Source organism: Sphaerodactylus townsendi, linkage group LG13 (genome assembly GCF_021028975.2).
Source record: "Sphaerodactylus townsendi isolate TG3544 linkage group LG13, MPM_Stown_v2.3, whole genome shotgun sequence".
In the NCBI taxonomy this organism is placed as follows: domain Eukaryota; kingdom Metazoa; phylum Chordata; class Lepidosauria; order Squamata; family Sphaerodactylidae; genus Sphaerodactylus; species Sphaerodactylus townsendi.
The window spans coordinates 23,272,734-23,291,770 of NC_059437.1; the positions used below are offsets into that span (position 1 = coordinate 23,272,734).

Sequence of the window (19,037 nt, forward strand, 5' to 3'; positions counted from 1 at the left end):
TTCAAGGCTGAGTCTTATATTGATTTACCTTATATGGTTTTAAGATACTGGTTGAGGTAGCCCTGAGTGTCTACCCTCACAAGTAGGAGCTCTCCAAGGTCTTAGACAGAGAGCCTTCTCTGGGATCCTTTTTAACCAGTGATGCTGGGAACTGAGCTAGTGCTATTAGTCTCCAAGTGGGGCTTGGATTTCTCCTGGAATTACAAATGATCTCCAGACTTACACAGACATCAGTTGCCCTGGAGGAAATGGCAGTTTCAGAGGATGGACGTCTGTCACATCACAGCCATGCTGAACTTCTTCCCCAAGCTCTGTCCTCCCCAGGTATCGTGCCCAAATCTCAGGTAATTTCCCCAGATGGAGTTGGCAACCCTCGATTGAATGTGACTTTCTTCATACAAAGCATGCGGCTTTCTTCATACAAGGCACTTCTGAACAATTACCGTTCAAGTTGGAATGGATTGCTCAGCCTTCCAAGTTGTTACAGAAGAATGCAAATCTGGGCTGAAACTTGTTTGTGGGATCTATATCTTAGTTTACGTAGAGATAATGTGGGGAATAAGAACACAGTAATGAGCATGAAAATGAAGATTATTCCGTGGTGCCGAGTGGGAAGCTGCCATACTGCAGTCAAAACTCTGCTCACGACCTGAGTTCAATCCCAGTGGAAGTCGGTTTCAGGTAGCCAGCTCAAGGTTGACTCAGCCTTTCATTCTTCTGAAGTTGGTAAAACAAGTACCTAGATGGCAAACAAACCTGTAAATATAGTCTGCCTAGCAGATGTGTGATATGATGTCAGTCCTTGAGTCAGCTTTGCACCAGGGACTACTTTACCTTCAATGACAATGAAACTTGTTTTAAAATTCTGCCCGTTGGCCAGAACTGAACACCAAGACCAGTGTACACCAAAAATCTAGGAGTTCATCAGCTAGAAATGCTCAATTCTGCAAACTCTATACATTTATTGCAAGTTGTGCTGAATTTGGGTGCTGTGTGGTTTCCGGGATGTATGGCCGTGTTCTAGCAACATTCTCTCCTGACGTTTCGCCTGCATCTGTGGCTGGCATCTTCAGAGGATCTCTGAAGGATCTTCCTTCCTTCCTTCCTTCCTTCCTTCCTTCCTTCCTTGAAAGCCTTCGACAATACATTGTGCTGAATTTGTTTCTGATTTTTTCATGATCTATTCTGGATTTCTTTCACATTGGAAAAGGTGATGAACTTTATAGGATCATGGAACCCCAATTCTCAGTCATCAGAATCTTTATTCTGGCATCTCTTTAGCTTCTAAAGTTTCATGACAAATTGTCTCCTTCCTTCCTTCCTTCCTTCCTTCCTTCCTTCCTTCCTTCCTTCCTTCCTTCCTTCCTTCCTTCCTTCCTTCCTTCCTTCCTTCCTTCCTTCCTTCCTTCCTTCCTTCCTTCCTTCCTTCCTTCCTTCCTTCCTTCCTTCCTTCCTTCCTTCCTTCCTTCCTTCCTTCCTTCCTTCCTTCCTTCCTTCCTTCCTTCCTTCCTTCCTTCCTTCCTTGTTTTCCCAGTTGGGAGGGCAGGAAACTTCACTTCTTTATTGGCACACCAGAGGGAGGAATTTTCAATGGAAGATTGTTCTCAAGCTCTGCCTCTTCAGGACATGTTTTGTAGAAAACAAATCTGCCAGTGCTATTGTTTCTTCTTATATTTGCTTCATTAATTAAAAACAAAGTCTCTCCTTCCCCCTCTCACTTAAAAACAACTGGGTACCTATCTAGGCCTCAGCAGCTTCAAAAATGGTGACAGATTGGGAATCCTGTGCTGCTACTTTTGAGGAGCTGATGCAAAGAAGGAAAGGGAAATTTTACTGTATGGACACTAATGCTGGCTCAACCAGCATTGACTTTGGTGGCAGAGTCTGCATTTTAAAGCTTGACCTGCAGTGACGTACCACCCATGGAGACATATGGGGTCAAATATCCCTGGGCAGAGGCCATTTAGTCATGTAGGGGGTGGAACATTACCCCCACGCCCCTCCTTCTTCCTTCTGGAGACTTCCATTCCCAAGGCTTCACGATGTTGGAGGGCTCTTAATTGGACACACCCCAAGTCAGAAGGAGCAGCTGTGTGCCATCCAGCCCGCATCAAGTCAGCGCCATCAACCTTGACACTCTCTTGGCAGGCCAGCTGCCACCCAAACTCCCCGATGCTTTCTGCTGGCAGCTGCTCGGTACCTTGGCTGAGGAGGGCTAAGGACCCTGCACGCTTTGTGGTGGTGCTGGCTTGCTGAACGCCAAAGCGAGTGGAGTGGTGGCTGCTCTTCCAAGAGAAGCTCTGTACTGCTCTCACACACAAGCCTCTGGAGAGAGGTGGGGGCATAGGGCAGGCAAGGGGCAGGAGGGGGGATGCTGGGGGCGGAATTTCACTGGCATGGGGGGCATATTTTTTACTGCTTGGCCTGGGTGCTATTTTTTTTTATAGAAACACCCCTATGGACCTGGCTAGGACTAGTTCACAGCTGAATGCTGGGCTCAGCCTTACCGAACCCATCGCATCAAACCTGACAAGAGTTGTCACCAACCAGCCCTTGGGGGAGGAATAGATTGATACTAATGAAAAGAGTTGTAGTAATTTAGGATGGACAGTATCTGGCAGAATGAGTGAATGATAACCATAATGGAGAGAGAGAGACCAGCAAGGAAGCACCTTTTAGCTGTCCTTGGCAGTGAATAGTCGTGACTCTAATGCAGCAGTGGAAAGCCGGGGATTTCCAAAACATGAGCCTGTAGTTTACTGTAATCCTTTACTTTCAAAGACAGCAGCAACCCTTTGGATCCTGTGTTTTACCCAAGGTTTCTTTACCTTTGTGTGTAGCTGTATTTATTTCTGTCTGATCGGACCTTTTGCGTAATTACCTTTGAAGCCAAGACTTAACAGCTGTCTTTCCTACTGAAGCACATGTCTTCTACAATACATTGGCAAGTACCACATGATGCTTTTTTAAGCAAAGAAAGAACCCCTCATAGGAAATAACTCTTTCTCTGTATTTGCAAACAGTTTCACTATAAAAATAAATAGCCTTGGATCTACACAGTGGTTTCCAAGGTCAAAGGGATTTCTGCCCATGGAGTACAGTTTTCATGCCTTCTATCTCCTCTTGTTGCTGCTGCAACTGACCCCCTGAAATGCTGCTCCCCCCACTGTTGTGGATGAGAGGCAGAAGGGCAAGATATGCCGTGACAATTATGGTAATGGAAGGGTACGATGGCATCACTTCTCCAGATGGAGAGGGCATTTTCAATCTAAAGAAGAAACATGCTTGCTCATTCCATGGAAAAGCTCCAGTGGATTCAAGCCATTGTATTCTCCAGATATGTTGGATAAGAGAATACTCTGGTTTGTGGAACTCCTTGTGATGATCCTCACTTTAGGGGTAGTGAGATGAAGGCACAATATTAGACAATATTAGGTCAATATTAGGCAGGCATCATCAGACTTGTCATAATTTGGGGATGGGGGTGGAGTTGGGGAAAGCAAAGCAAACTAGGCACCAGGCAGACAATAATAAGACAAGCTTGTATACTTTTTGAAAGGTCAGCAGAAAGGCAGTACCAACATATGGCAACCTGATCTTTACTCAAGAGGTGATATTAGGTCAGTTTCATTGGGTCAGTTAAGATTACATTGCCCCCCTTGCATCATCTCACAATTGCTGAATCAATAACCTGCAGTACCCCTGTCTTACCACCTGCATTGGTGGTGCCCTAGTGCAGGGAATAGTAGGTTATGGTTTCCTCTTCTGAGCAACTTCCATGTTGATGGATTGAATAAGGCCGTCAGGGTTTGTTGCCAGAGTTTCATGTTTGAGGCTCATGTCATTTTCCATGACCCTCCAAAACCAAACCAAACCTTCTGTTTAGAATGCCTTTTGACACAAATCAAAGGGATTTTTTTCAGGTAATTGTAGTATCTGGTCCAAAGTCTTCTTTGTACTTTGGTGTCAGATGACCCAATGTCCTTTGTGTTTATTTGTCCAGAAATTCTGTCTATATTCTTTACCACTCTTGTCCTCATGACAATTTGTTCAAATTCGAGGCACTCAGAAGTTCGTTTTAATGGTTCAGTGCACTGTTTTCTGTAGCCTGAATTACACTTTGTAACCTACTGCACTTGACACAAAGCCATTCTTGGTTCATGGGACAGATTTGTACATACTCTCTAAGCCTAGTGAACCCAATTCTGGAGTGCATGGAACCAGCTATCACAGGGCAGACTTCCTTCCCTGTGATCTATTCTTTGTCTTTTTTCTTCTTCATACTCCTCCTGTTTGTTTAGAGTCTACAGTGGGTCTTGTCTGTCAGAGTCTGGCTTGTAAAGGCAACCAAGTAACAACTAGGGACCCCAAATTTTCTGTGGTGGTGCCGTCCCTGAGGAACTGCCTTCCAAAAGAGACCTATTAGATCGTTTTTCTCTGTATGCTTTTAGGAAGGCCCCGAGGGCCTTGTTATTGCTCAGAGCATTTTGGGTTGGCTGGCTACTTTCAACTATTGTGTTATAATTGGAACAACTGTCAATGAATTTAACAGAGACTTTGACATTACTTTATGCAACTGTTACTGGTTTTTCTTTGATTTTTTCTTTGATGTATTTTGTTAATGTGTCTGCATTCTTTACTGCCCACCCCCACCCCCACCCCCAATTCTCACAAAGTTCATTCATGACCAGGGCATTTAGTCTTAGTGTTGAATTGTCTTTAAGCTGAAAGCTGCCTTAAGGATGTTGAAATCAGGACTGAAAAGCAGAGTGATTTATAAATAAAATGGACTGGACCACTTTGAAAACTCACCTGACCAGACAGGTGATTTTGTAAGGGAGATGCTCAGTATTCAGCCTTTTTGTTGAGGCTCCTCCCTCATTGGTCCCACCCTATCACCTTTCACCATATTGGTGCACATTGGGGGAAGCCCCCGGAACAGATCAGTTGAAGGCTTTGGGATGCTGTTGAAAATATTCTTAGACATGGCCCCCTTTGGCTCAAACTTTGGGCCAAATCAAATGAGACATTGGGAATTCCATGAATGAAGCTTTCTTTTTAAATATATAATTGCCAGGCAAACTGAGACCTGACTGTGATTGGGTTCTGTGGCATGAGGGCAGAGTGTGGGTTTTAAAAAAATCTTCCTCTCTGTGTTTTTTTCACCCTGAAACATCCCAGGGAGCCACCATTAGTCCCATTTTATTTATTTGTTCGTTTGCTTACATTATTTACAGTCAGCCAGTCTCACTTGGACTCAAGGTGATTCAATACAGTTGACCCCGGATGTCCCCATTGCAGCTACGCCTCTGCCAGATGGGATGTTCAGTGAACTGTGCAATAGGAATTACAGTTGTAGAATCAACCAGAAGTCTAAAAACAAAACTGAGGCAGAATATAAATATTTACATGACACATTAAAGAATGTAAAAATTACATAGTGGGATCCTAGTTTTAGCAAGCTACCCATAGTGTCAGGAGAGAAAGTGTGGGGCAGTAATTAGGAATGGAAGACTCTAATCTGGAAAACTGGGTTCAATTCCCCACTCCTCCACATGAAGCCTGCTGGGTGACCTTGGGCCAGTCACACCTCTCTCAGAACTCTCTGGGCCCACCGAGAGGCCATTTCTGCACAGTGGCAGGAAACAGCTCTCCACTTGCATGAGTTATGGAGGGACACGCTGGAGGGACATGCCCACACTGCCCTCTGACCTCCAGAGGTTGGAGGGCAGCATAGGTGTGTCCCTCCAGCCGTCCAGAGCTGTGCAGGGAGGAGAGGTAGGTGAACGGGAAACCGGAGAGGCCAAAAGCGGTGCCCTCATGCCGGTGCGCTTCACACTGCACCAACGGGAAGACGCCGCTTTTGAAAAACCTTGTTCAGGGAGCAAGTTTCAAAAGCAGCGTCTTTGCACTGCTTTGTCTGTGTGTGTGTGAGCACTGTGTGAACAGCACCTCAGGGACAGTGTTTTTACCATTCCGCCCGTGCGGAAACAGCCAGAGGCAGGCAATGGCAAGCCACCTCTGAATGTCTCTTGCCTTAAAAACCCTATGGATTTGCCATAAATCAGCTGTGACTTAATTGCACTTTCCACCACCACATACCCAGTAGTATAGACCAGTCTCTAATAATAAACAGAGGCATACAGCTCCCGGTGCACTGGTGCGTCCTCTGCCCCGTCCCACCCCAGAAAACCCCCACTCTGGAACACCCCCAGAACACCCCACCACACCCTCACAGGAGCGTGCGCCTGGTGCATTGCGCCCCCTGCCCCCTGGAGCTATGCCCCTGATAATAAGTAATTATGAAACATTTAGTACAGTGTGACACTGTTGCCTATGTAGAAAAGCCCTTTTGAATAATTCAGTTTTGCACAGTTTGTGGAAAGCCAGGAGAGTGGGATCCTTTGCCATCCTGGACATTGCTGATATTATTCCAGACTCTTTGAATACTTGAATAATCTGATATGATAAATTGTGGAAGTACGTTTCCAAATTTGTTGTACAATGAATCAGTTTTTTCCATTGTGTGGGATTTGAAATTTTGTCTTTTTTGCTTTCACACTTTGGCGCATAGTAACCTACAGCCTTGCATACAGGATGTCTCTGCAGATTAACAGTTGGTTACTATTCACTGGTAGAATTAATCATTTGCAATGTGTTAACCCGAGTTGTCTGTTGATTGCAGACAAGGCTCAGAGGAGGGGATAAAAATAGCATGTTTTTGCTTTTCCTCCATCTGGATTGGATTGCTCTGCTAGATCATAACCTTCTCAAGAGTGTAAATGAAATTGCTGCTGTCTATTCCCCCAATTACATGTGGTGGTCTGGGCCAGCATGAAATATATGCTCTATGGCCCATGAAAACAACCTACGACTGGGGATCTATAGATTGAACAGTAATCTTTGAGGAAGGATGGCTGAGCATCGAGATGGTTATGGGAGGGAGATAGAATCCAACATCCATCATTGGCAAAGCTACACTTAGATGACTTTTTAAAAAAATCTGACTGTCCCTGATAAATTCTTGAGCACCAATAAAATGTCAGCAACCTTCTCTATTAGCTTCTGGACAAAGAAAATTATTGCTGTAACTAGTGGCTGTTTAGTTTCTGGAGAGAGCTTAGACAAAAGTAGCATCTTGTTACTAAGCCACAAGGACTGAAGTTCACAACCTCCCTTACCTGGAGAGGATAATCCCATCTTCTTCAGTAAGGGGTGGTTGCCTAAGGTGGGGACTAATGGCTACAAAATTAATGTTGTTATTAAGGTCCTCAGAAGTATGTAATGTGTACTATGGTGACATAACAACTGACCTCCTTTTGTATGTAGAACTCCTTTTCTTTAGAGAACCAGAAAGGCTTGAATCCTACTATGTTCTAGAGAAGTTGGGCCCCAATTTTAATTGACCAGGAAGGAACAGCAGGTTGATTGAGATCTTCCTTCATAATGCTTAGATTCTTCCAAGAACAAAAGGGCACGCAGTGTGATGGTAGAAGCAAGGTTATATTTGCTTGCTTCTAGAAATCTACCTTTTTAGAGTGTTTGGGTCAAACTTTGTATTATCTGGACAGATCAGAATCACTTACACGTGGTTGGATCCTACATTGATTCAGGAATGGATGATGAAACCATGAGGAGAAATAGAATAATCTCACCAAGCCATATGGTTGTTCTTTACTGGAATCCAGCCCTACAGAAGTCGCTTGCTCCCATCCCTGTTGACATAGCAGTAGGTCTTTGGTGCTGCTTTAATTTTACCTGCAGTTAAAATTTCTTAGTGTATATGTGTCTGTGTTTGAAAATGACCTGGAATTGTTTTTCCCATTATTTTCACAACAGCTGTGTAAGATTGGACATTTGTTGGGACCTCAGGATGGAAAAGCAATAGTCTGCCATTTTTGCTTTGCACATACCAGCCGAAAAACTAAGAGGCAATATACTCTTACTTGTCCCTTGCCTGCTGAAGCACTGAAGGTAGACTGTGTTCTGAGAGGGTTACTCAATAAACTTCACAGCTAACTGGCAACTCTAACCCACCAGTGTAGAATTCACTATACCATGCTGCCCAACTGAGCATTCTGAACCAACATTTATGGGCAATAGAAAATTCTGAGGAAAACCAACCCTTATTAACAGTATTAAATTTCTTACATAAGAAATTGAAATATTTATTTTGAATGACTTGGATTTCTAGATCCTCGTTTGATTGCTAGTGTTATATATATGTATTTAAATTGTGAATTTAGATGACTGTTCAATATAACTTGTCTGAAAGAATCTGGAAATATTAAGGATTTAGCAGTCATCTAAATATTCTAAGGATTCAGCAATTCAAGTCATCCAAGAAAAGGAAAAAAAAGAGAAGACACCCTGAAACGATAAAAAGAACCTTGATCAAGCTTTATTTCTGCATTCCTTTTTTTTTCGCTTTGGGTATGAGCACCAGGATACATTTGCTTCAAAAAGCACCCTGAGTGAAACAGACAGCAGGAAAATAGGTCACTTCATGACTTGACCTCTTGGTCATTACTTAAAGCCACCAAGTCGTATTTAATCTTGATTTTACATCTTTTTCATGGGGAGCATCGCAGACGGGTATCATATCTTCTTCTAAGTAAATTTTGGATTTGAAAAAAAGGGTGTTCGGTCCCTTAGCTCAAGATGATGAAGAGCCTGTTCAAAAGAGAATGCTCTTTTGCTATGGGCTGGATCAATAAATTAAACAGATTAATTAAGTCAAGCTATCAGGACTAAGAACTGCCACACAGAAAAGCCAGCACAGCTAGCCATTTATCACGGAAGAAAAACCTCCACAGGAAGAGATGGAGTGTTTTATTGCATAATTGTATAATGAATAAAAATGAGCAGGCACGCCAAATGTCTAAGCAATGTGAAACTGTGTCCATCATCTGATCTCAAATGATTCAAAGAAGGGAGGGAGGAATAAATAAGTTGGTTTTGGGAATTATTTTTGGGGTAGAGACTGAACAAGACCTCAATTACAAATGGAGTCGTCACTCAGGGTATGAATTATTCCTGACTTCCTAGCACAGATTATAATCATATTTCCATCAACAATGTATTTTGTTGAACTATGACCTGCACCCTTTTGTGCAACAACAACAAAATAACCTCCTCTGGCTTATAAGAAGGCAGTAGTACATTAAAAAAAACAGGTTGAACGTTTGAGGCTCTCTATGATGGGATATTAATTCAGATTTTTATTAATGAAACAGATAAAATCTAGACAGATCTAAAAAGTTCCTGAAAAAATTATTTCCCATAAAAATATTGAAGGGTGTGAAATATTCTGGAATCCATGATTTCGAAAGAATGGTTTGGATCCTGTGGTGAATTTCTTCAGACAAAAGGGATATCTGTCTACAGAATATGACTTCCTCGCTTCCTTGTTCCTGCACATCCCCAAATCCATTTGCAAGGACACTGCAAAAACAGAAGCACAAAGCCAGACATAAAGCACCAATGAAAATGCTTAAGCCAAGGGAGAGCAAGGGTGGGAAAAAAAACATGAGGCCGTGTAAGCCTTGTTGGAACTGTGGCAGACTAAAGAGGCCTGAGATGGGGGCTGAAGAGTAGACCCTCCTTGTGAGACACCTGATCTGAGCCACACAGCCTGCCTAGGCCCAGACAGAGCCTGATTGGCCCAGCTGGGAGGAAAAAGTCAAGGTGGTCAGGAGCAGAGCCAGCCCAAGCTTACACAGTGGCCCTCCAAGCCTCTAGGCTACTGTATGAGCAGAACCCTGCTCCACCTCACCAGAAGGGTCCCTTTGCCTCCTCCACCCCCTGCAGGCCTGCAAATGGGGCCCAGGTGAGAGAACTGTGACTTGCTTCGAGTCACCCATTAGGTTTTCATGAGAAGGCATGGGGAATCAAACTCAGTTGTCCAGATCAGAATCCATCACTCTTATCTACAACACCATGCTGGCTAGTAAGGTTTAGTAAAACAAAACTGGTCCTGTGGTCTCTTTCAACCAAGAATTTCCCATCCCTTCTTGCCTTCACTGGCTGCAGTTTCTGGTGACAAGAAAATTTGGAGCATGTTGACACTGCATCATATGTTTTGAATAGTAGGCTTTACTGGGGAAAAGAGGAAAAAATGCAGGGCTTCCAGCTTCATCAGCACCTGTGTGCTCTAGGAATGCCTACTTTCAGTCTATTTTTTTTCCTTTTGCAACAGTCGCTCATTCATTCCCAGCTTCCAGGACATTTCTCCAAGGTAGATGACACGTTTACTGCAAGCAGCAAATGGAAATGGGAGGAAGGACTAGGTCACCCGAATCAGGAGCAGCTGATACACTGCAGTGCCATATAGCCTCTCATAAATATTATTTATCTGCTCTTTTAAGCAGCTAAAATGTATTTGCAAAAGCAACAGAAATTTCCATGCAGCTGTATGCATACATAAACAGTGTACTTGGTATTAATCTATGAGGAAAACTGTTAGCAAGTAGAAAGAGCCCTGTAATGATAGAAATTCCTAAACTGGTTTTTAAGAGTTTAGGCACCTAAGAGACTGTACTCTTTCCCTTCTACCTAAATGGTCAAAGATGGGACTATGGCTCAATAGCAGAACAAAAGTTTTTGTAGACAAGAGGCTGAATGTTCAACCCCTGGTATCTCCAGCTACACAATATTGGTTATTGGGTTGCATAAAATGCTTCTCCACCCAGAAAGTTGCTATTAGCAAGTATACAGTACTAACCTAGTTAAAAAACCAGTAGTCTGAAATCAGCCTAAAGAACATGTTCCAATCTGTTCTACTAGATCAATGGCAGTGATGTGTTTATTATTTTTCTCTATATTTTCAAAATTAGCTTTTGCTAATTTTTTTTGCAGTCATGTCACATCTGATTTACGGCGATCCCTGGTGAGATTTTCAAGGCAAGACACATTGAAGGGTGGTTTGCCATCATCTGCCTCTGCATCACATCCCTGGTATTCGTTGGAGGTCTCCCATCCAAATACTTGCCAGGGTCAACCCTACTTAGATTCTGATGAGATCTAATGAAGTTCAGCTAGCCTAGACTATTGAGGTCAGGGTGCATTTGCTATTCTTCAATCACATTTTCATAAAAGAAGTTATTTATTTTATCCAAAGGTCAGATAACTTTGAGAAAGAGTAAGAGTTGATCAATTAATTGCTATTAGAAATATTTGCTATATGGAATTTCTACCAGGAGACGCGGACTAACCCCGATTTCAAGATTGCATTACCAGGGTGAGACCTTTTGTCTTAATATCCTCCTTAGTACTGTTCAGTTATTACGTTTTACCACATATATGAGAACATGCTACACATGAACTTCCCAATATGTGTGATCACTATTTGCTTTGCAAGGGGCCATGTGGATATTTTCAGCTTCAGTACACGAGAGCCAGAACTCACTATGGGTGTACTAAGGCTGAAAATACATGGGTTTTCCCTTTCTGACATGACTGTTCATGTCAGGAAGTAATGTATAGAATGTTCTCGCCATATGCATGGTGAATTGCAAAAACTGAACTTTCCAATTGTGTCTGGCTGGCTGGCTGTTGTGGTTTTCCGGTTTCTATGGCTGTGGTCTGGTAGTTTTTTCTCCTCACGTTTTGCCCACATTTATGGCTGGCATCTTCAGCAGCATGTCATGATGAGATGTGTTTCTCTCCATGACGTAGTCACATCTTGCTGTGACATGACTCAGAAAATGCCAGCCACAGAAGTGGGAAAAACCTTAGGAGCAAAAACTACAAGATCATGGCCACACAGCTTGGAAAACCCACAACAACCAGTTGATTCCATCCATGAAACCCTTCAACAATTCATGTTTGGATGGCTGCTACTGGAAACAGAAATTTAGATGGGCTCTTGAGTGGATACTGTAAGACAGTCCTGTTTTTTTTATGGTTTCCTAAAATGTCTCTCTCTGTTGAACAGTTTAAGGCTCGTATACAAACTGCATTAATGTAAAGGAGCTAAGTACTGGAACACACAAACAGTTAAGGGAAGAGGCCACCAGAATCAGTGTAGCCATTTCCGAAGTCCAAATAGATATGACTTTCCCAATTGCTGAAAACAAGCAGGGATGAAGTCAAAGAAACTGCCCGAAGAGGGGAATTCCAATGTATTCAGACTGCAGCCAAAATTTTCCTGCCTATATGGAAGTCAAAACTGCCTCTAAATAATTAGACACTTGGAGCATGTCTTCATCTGTTGATCCTGGCAGAACTTTTCAAGTGGTAACAACTCCAGTCTCCTTTATGGTTGCAGAAGCAGGCATATGGCCCTGGGCTCCTCCTATATGAGCGCAGACTTTATTAAAAGTGCAGGAAGCAGATAGGTTGCAGAGGTTCATGCAGCTGAATTAGACATGGAGGGGCCCCAAGATTCACCCACTACACACAATGTTGTCAGTAACTAGATATAGAAGCAATTGTAGCTTTTGGCATTGCTTAGGCTCCTTCCTGATGTGTATATTTTATTCTCAGTCCTTCTGATCCCTCCTGTGCTGGCTCTCTCTTTATTGCTGAGATTGCTGCAGGCCATACAATCAGTACATTGTAGCTGAACTGGAGATATAGGAGATGAGGTATTTAATTTTAATGCAAGCGTCCATGCAGTCTCATTGTCTGCCTGGGGTTGCCACAAGAGGCTGGGTAATCTCATTCATACTGGCCAAGACTGTTAGAATGCCTGCCCCAGACTGAATGCAACAAAAGGATTACAGTGCAAAGATTATTTTAGCCTTCCAGTTTAATGTAATAAAATGCCTGCTTTCAATCTGAGTCTGCCTTAATGGTACTTTCAAGATGAGTTCAGAGATTCGCCTCTTCCTGCTTGCAAGACCACTTTTTCATTCAGTGGTTTTGTAAAATGAGGTGGTTTACAAAATATGGAGTAGATCACAATAAAACCAAAGTAAAATCATGAAGTATAGTAGCAGATAAAGACAGTTTTACACTGGTAAACCCAGTTCACCTCCTTGCTGAAGGACTTCAGCTATCCAGAATGACTTTTATGTGTCTACTTGTTGAACGCTGTACACAGTTCTGACCATTTCCTCTCAATACTGTGAAAGCTCCTGGAAAGGAGAAGCCAAGTTGATTAAAGGCTTGATGGTCTTCCAAACAGGCCCTGACAACTCTGCCTGCCATCTGCCAGGTTTGTCCTTTGTAGGCAGAATTTCATGCTTTCCTTTGGCATGGTCTGCTAGTGGATCAGAACCCCTGAGATCAGAACCCTGCAGGACGTTGTATGGTTCCACAGGGCCTGTAAGACCTGTGATTGAGGCAATACAGGAAAACCATCTGCCTGACCGCCCCCTCCCACCCTTCCCCTTTTTCATCTTCTTCTCCTTTTTTCCTTCATCCCTCTTTTTTCTTCTTTCCTCTTAACCATTCCCTTTCTCTTTATTCTCACTCCTTACCCCTCCATTCCCCTTTCCCCTCTTTGGTTTTCTCTTATGGAAGATATGGAGATTAGCAGATGGATGTACTGCAGGTAATGTAGCTGGAATTACTAAACTGTTTATCACAATGGGGAAACAGAACTGGAAATATGGGTACACCAAAATTTAAAGATATATTATAAGTCTTAACTCTTGATTGAGTGAGTTTTAACCATTATAATGATATTAATAATGTTATATACTGATTGTGAGTGTTTACAGATAAAATGCCGAAGCTTATAGGGCATTTTAGTTTTGCTTCTATTAAAACTTTTTAATTAATATCAAGGATTCTCAATTTATGATGAATACTTGTTTTGGGGAAAATTGCAAAAAGAGAGAGACATTTATTCCTATCTTGTGCTCCTCCCCTTTCACTTTGCAAATAAATGTAAGGTTTCTTTAATAATTTGTCATTTGAGAATTTTTGCCAGTTCTAATTCAGTAAAAAGTGGTAGTCATTTCTCATATTTATCTGCAAATTGCATTGACTCTGCTTGCAGTCATATTATGTGGTAATGATTTATAGGCCTTCTAATAATTTATCTGATTATGCAAGTTATGTTCCATTTTTTAAAGAGCTATTGGATTAATGCTCACATGTATGGGACAAAGGGAAATAAGTTCCACAGACCTTGCTAGCTTTGCGGTTTAATGTTGCCTGTGCTATACATTAATATAGTTGTTTGTATGAATCAGTCTGGCCATTTATTATGGAAATAGAATGGAATCTGACTGTAGTAGAACATAAAATGTGACCCAGTTCCATATACTGATGGCATCTGGGGTCTTGGGATTAGAACCTGGGACTTGGGTTGTCCGTCTTCCTATAGGGGCAGAGGATCCCTTGCTTCAAGCTGGCATTTCCTGCCGTCACTATGGTTTTACCATAGCTTTCCCAGTGATTCCTAGAAAGACGTGACATCACTTCTGAGAGGGATTTTTTTGGGAGGGGGGATATCATGCCACTGCTGATGACTGGCCTCCATTTGCCTGTTCCCCTGTTCTCCCACTAGTTGCCAGGCTGGGCCTGATAACACTATTTTGGGTTAAGACGTGGGCAAGTGGGACACTGTTAGTCAGGCTTTAGAGCTTTCTTCAACCACAGAAGGGAATGAGGGCATGTAATATTGAAATTTGTGATTGGCCAGCAGTATGAAGGCTCTCAATTGGTTAGATCTAGTGTAAATACCTAAGGATCTGGTATTTTGCCCTTGTCTGATCAAGCAGGTAGCATCCTTTTGCACATCCATCTTTATTTCTGGGTACCGCTCACACTCTGGGTATAGTACTTGCTATTGATTTTGGAAACCTTGATTTGAAGAATTCATTTTCCAGGCTCTGGAATCAGGACAGGGAATGGGTCCTGCACTGCTGAGTTCATCTAGGGAGCAGACCATACAAATCTAGCAGAGGAGTGGAGAATGATTATTAAACTTTACTGTTGTAAAAACTCCCAGTATCAGTTGCTGTGTTATTGATGGCCATAAAACCAGTAATATAATTGGATGATTTTTTGACTGATATGGATTTGAGGTTACTTATTCTGCCTTAGCTTGAGTCCCTTCTCACAAAGACTGCTCTTCACACCTCTTTTTAACTGCTGTTACTTCTTTGGATTTCTTGGCATGCTTTCCTCACCCTTGTGATTGTCCATCCATGGCATTATCCTATGCATCAAGAAGACATTTCTTCCAAAAGAATAGTACATTGAATAAGTAATTCAAATGAATCATTTTCACTTGATCTTTTCTGACTTTCTTCTTGTTAGAGCTACCTACTTGCAAATTGACAAATAAGCAGTTTGGTGTGGGTATTGCTGGATGGTGCCAGGGTGCCGCCTTGTCCAATTGTTTGGAAAAACTTTTCCGTTTGTTTGTTTGGAAGATGTGGACAGGATCCTTGGAACTTTGAGGTCTACTGCCTGTTTGTATGACCCTTGCCTTTTCTGGTTACTTGAATCTTCGGGGGTGGGAGATTGGCTGACTGGGTTTTAGAGGCAGTTATTGCTCCCTTAAGAGAGAGGGTGGTTGGCTCAATCTTGAAATAGGCTTTGGTATGCCCACTTTTAAAGAAGCCTACCTTTGACCTAGCAGATTTCAATAATTATCAACTAATTACAGAACTTCCATTTTTGAGCAAAGTGATTGAATGGGTGATGACTATAGAACTCCAAGCTTTCTGGGATGATGCAAAATGTTTAGAGCCCTTCCAATTTGGGTTTACACCTGGTTATGGGACTGTGTGTAGACCTTGGTCACGCTGGTTGATGACAGAAGGAATATGACTCTGTTGATTCTCCTAGACCTCTCCCCAGCTTCCAGTACTAGCTGTCATGGTATTTTTCTGGACTACCTTTCTGGACTGGAATAGGGAGGCATTTTTCTGCACTGGTTCCAGTCCTACCTGTCGGATAGATTCCAGAAGGTGGTTCTAGAGGACTGATGTTCAGCTTCTTGGCCTTTGGGCTATGGGGTTCTGCAAGGTTCCATCTTATCCCTTGTTCTCTTTAACATCTGGGTGCGATCATTCAGAGATTTGGGCTGAGTTGTCACCACTATGCAGATGACATTCAGCTCTGTTTCATACTTTTAGCTGATTCCAGGGAGGCTGTAGAACCCCTGATATGGTGGATGAAGGCTAATAAACTGAAGTTTCATTTTGACAAGAGGAAAGTCACCTAGAAAGGTTGATGAAGACTTTTTTTAAAAAGCAACTAGATGTTCCTGTTTATGATCCTTTTTTGTTGTTCTGTAAAGACATCCTTACTTATGAGTCACTTGAGACATTGTGGAAGCCTCATCTGGCAGCTCTGATAGCTTCCCAGAAAGGGAAATGGTGGCTGATCAGGCTGAGGATGAACATTGATTCCCAGACTCCATTCTTCCAGCTCCTGCTAATTGTTAACCAGAGATTGAACTTACCTCGATTTTCTCTCGCAGGCCTTGCACTCTGCTCCATCCACAAACTGTTTTCTGGGCTACAACCTACAAATTGGTTGCTTGTGCATCTCGCAGCTGAGCTTCCTCTCCATTGAGCTGAACAATCTCACACTTCCGCTGTTGATCCGAACCTCTTTCCTGAAGACTGTATCAATGTGTGTGGAACTTAGTTGGGAAAGTAGATGTGGGAGAGGGGGAGAGGGCATGAAGGTCACAGGGGAAGAGAGACATTGAGGGAATATTTACAGGAAGTGACTCAATGGCGAAGCACAGAGGCAGGAGTGAGAGAGCAGGAAAGACAGAAGCTCTGAGCATAAACTGCTCTGTGTGTTCAGTAAATAAGTTGCGGGGGGTGGTGGTGGGTGGGAATAGAAGGCACAAGTGTGCTGTCCTTGCCTCCCAACCTTTGTGCAATCACCAGCTTGTCAGCACTGGGTATACATGTGAAGAAAGTACATACTTGTACGAGTGATGGGGGCACTGCTTTCAGAATATGCCTGATAATAAGGAGGGAGCATATGTATGTGCACTTCCACCATGCATAGTAGCACCAGCATGCTCACGTTTGCTGTTCCATACTACCAGTTGACGGAACCTACCCTGGGGTTGTGAGCTCATAGCTAGAGAGTTCTGGAGCGACAGGCAGATTTTTAACAATGAAAACCTTTTCTGTATTATTGTTACCCAACTCTCAACTCATTACAAGCCTCAGTTGAAGCATAGATGATGTCCAAATGGGATAATTTGGTCTGCCACGGGACATTGTCACTTTGTCACGGGACATTTCTGAAGATTTGGGGAATGGAGTACCTGGGGAGGATGGAGAGGGAGCTCTGTGGAGATGTGACAGCAAAGACTCCACCCTTTGATGCTGCCATTCCTTCCAAGGGAAGAGATCTCTGTCGTTTGGACATCAGTTGCAATTCTGGGAGAGTTCTCAGGCCCCCCTTGAGGTTAGAAACCCTAGTGGTGACTCCTGGTCCAGCCAGACACAACACTGTGCTGGTGGTGACATAATAACCCCTTAATGTTATAGTGAGGACTGCAGTCTTTAAGCAATAGAGGGAGTGTTTGTTTCCATTTCTCAGTCTAAACTTGCAAAGTTATCTGTTTGCCCATTGTTGGAAATAGAACAGATAAATCAGGAAAAGTCAAATGTGTGTTTGTATGTTTTGGATTGGGCCAAGACGCATCCATCCTGGACTGGAAACCATTACGCAGAGCTCAGATTCTTAGCAGGGTCTGGTTTACCTTTCATTTACCTTCAGGTTTACCTAGCATTCTTGTCATTCTTATTCTTTTCTCACTGCTTTGGGAAAACCACTCTATAGACTGTTGCTTCCCCTTAACTGTTCACACAGTATATGCATTTGCTTTCTGCGCCAGCACGGTGTAGTGGTTAAGAGCAGCAGATTCTAATATGGAGAACTGGGTTGGATTCCCCACTCTTCCACATGTAGCCTGTTAGGTGTCCTTGGGATAGTCATAGTTCTCTCCGAATTCTCTGTTGCGGGAGGGAAAAGGAAGGCAATTGTAAGCTGCTTTGAGATTACTTAACATTAGAGAAAAAGCTGGGTATAAAAAAGCAACTCTACTTCTGATTGATTTACATATGAAAGGCAGATGAGTGCTCATAGAAACACCTGTCAAAGTGCTGAAGTGCAAAGCCCTTTTCACATCAATATTTAATTTACAGTGACAGGTTTAAATTTTTTTACATGATACCTGTTTCCACCAGGGCACATTTGTCTGGTTTGGAACACTGGAGGTGTCAATAACAAATACAAAATGTTCTTCTTCTATAAAATGTTGTGCATTTAAAAGATATGGATAGCGTTTGAACAGCACATGTTCTAATGTAGTGGTTGTCAATATAACTTTTCTTGACCTCTTCTCAGGCATGCAATCTGTTCAAACAGGACATTGAGTGGAATTGTTAGTCACCAGCATCACCCACAGTAACAAAATGCAGCCTAGAATACAAGCTCTCCTATGGCTGTGTATTGCAGGGTCTCAGTAGGCAAATTGCCCTTTTCGGAAGGTTGTCATCCCTACTGATATCTTCTTTGGGGAACTTCTAATAAGATCTCAGGGGAATCTTATAGTTTCCTGCAGCACAGTTTGCAAACTGCTGTTCTAAAGCACCACTGCATAGACTTGCAGATCACATTCTTGCAGCATGCAACGGATGACCTGAATTTAATAGAACTATATAGCCAGTGGTGGGATCCAAACATTTTCGTAACAGGTTCCCATGGTGGTGGGATTCAAACAGTGATGTAGTGCCAATGGGGCTGGGCGGGGCACGATGGGGGCGTGGGCGGGCATTCTGGGGGTGGGGCATTGCTGGGTGGGGCTGTGGCAAGGACGTAGCCACTGCGCCGGTCCTTGGGCAGGAAACGAATGCATGCAGGTGCAGGCTGCCACGCACCTCCTGCTAGACTGCTTCAAGTTCTGCGCGCTACTGCTAAGGAGCCGGCGTAACTAAGACAAAAATCACATGGCAAAATCACCAATTAGCAACCCCCTCTCGGCACACACAAATAATTAGTAACCTACTCTCGGGAACCTGTGAGAACCTGCTGGATCCCACCTCTGTATATAGCTCTATACAATTACATAGAAACATTGCTGTTAAAAGGAAACTCTG

The 19,037-nt window shown here is 42.9% G+C and overlaps 1 protein-coding gene across 1 annotated transcript in view; it reads left to right on the plus strand.

Annotated features, from left to right (window-relative positions):
* IL1RAPL2 (interleukin 1 receptor accessory protein like 2) overlaps positions 1 to 19,037 on the plus strand; it is a 552,812-nt gene that overhangs the window by 129,024 nt on the left and 404,751 nt on the right. The gene's annotated exons all lie outside the window — the stretch shown is intronic.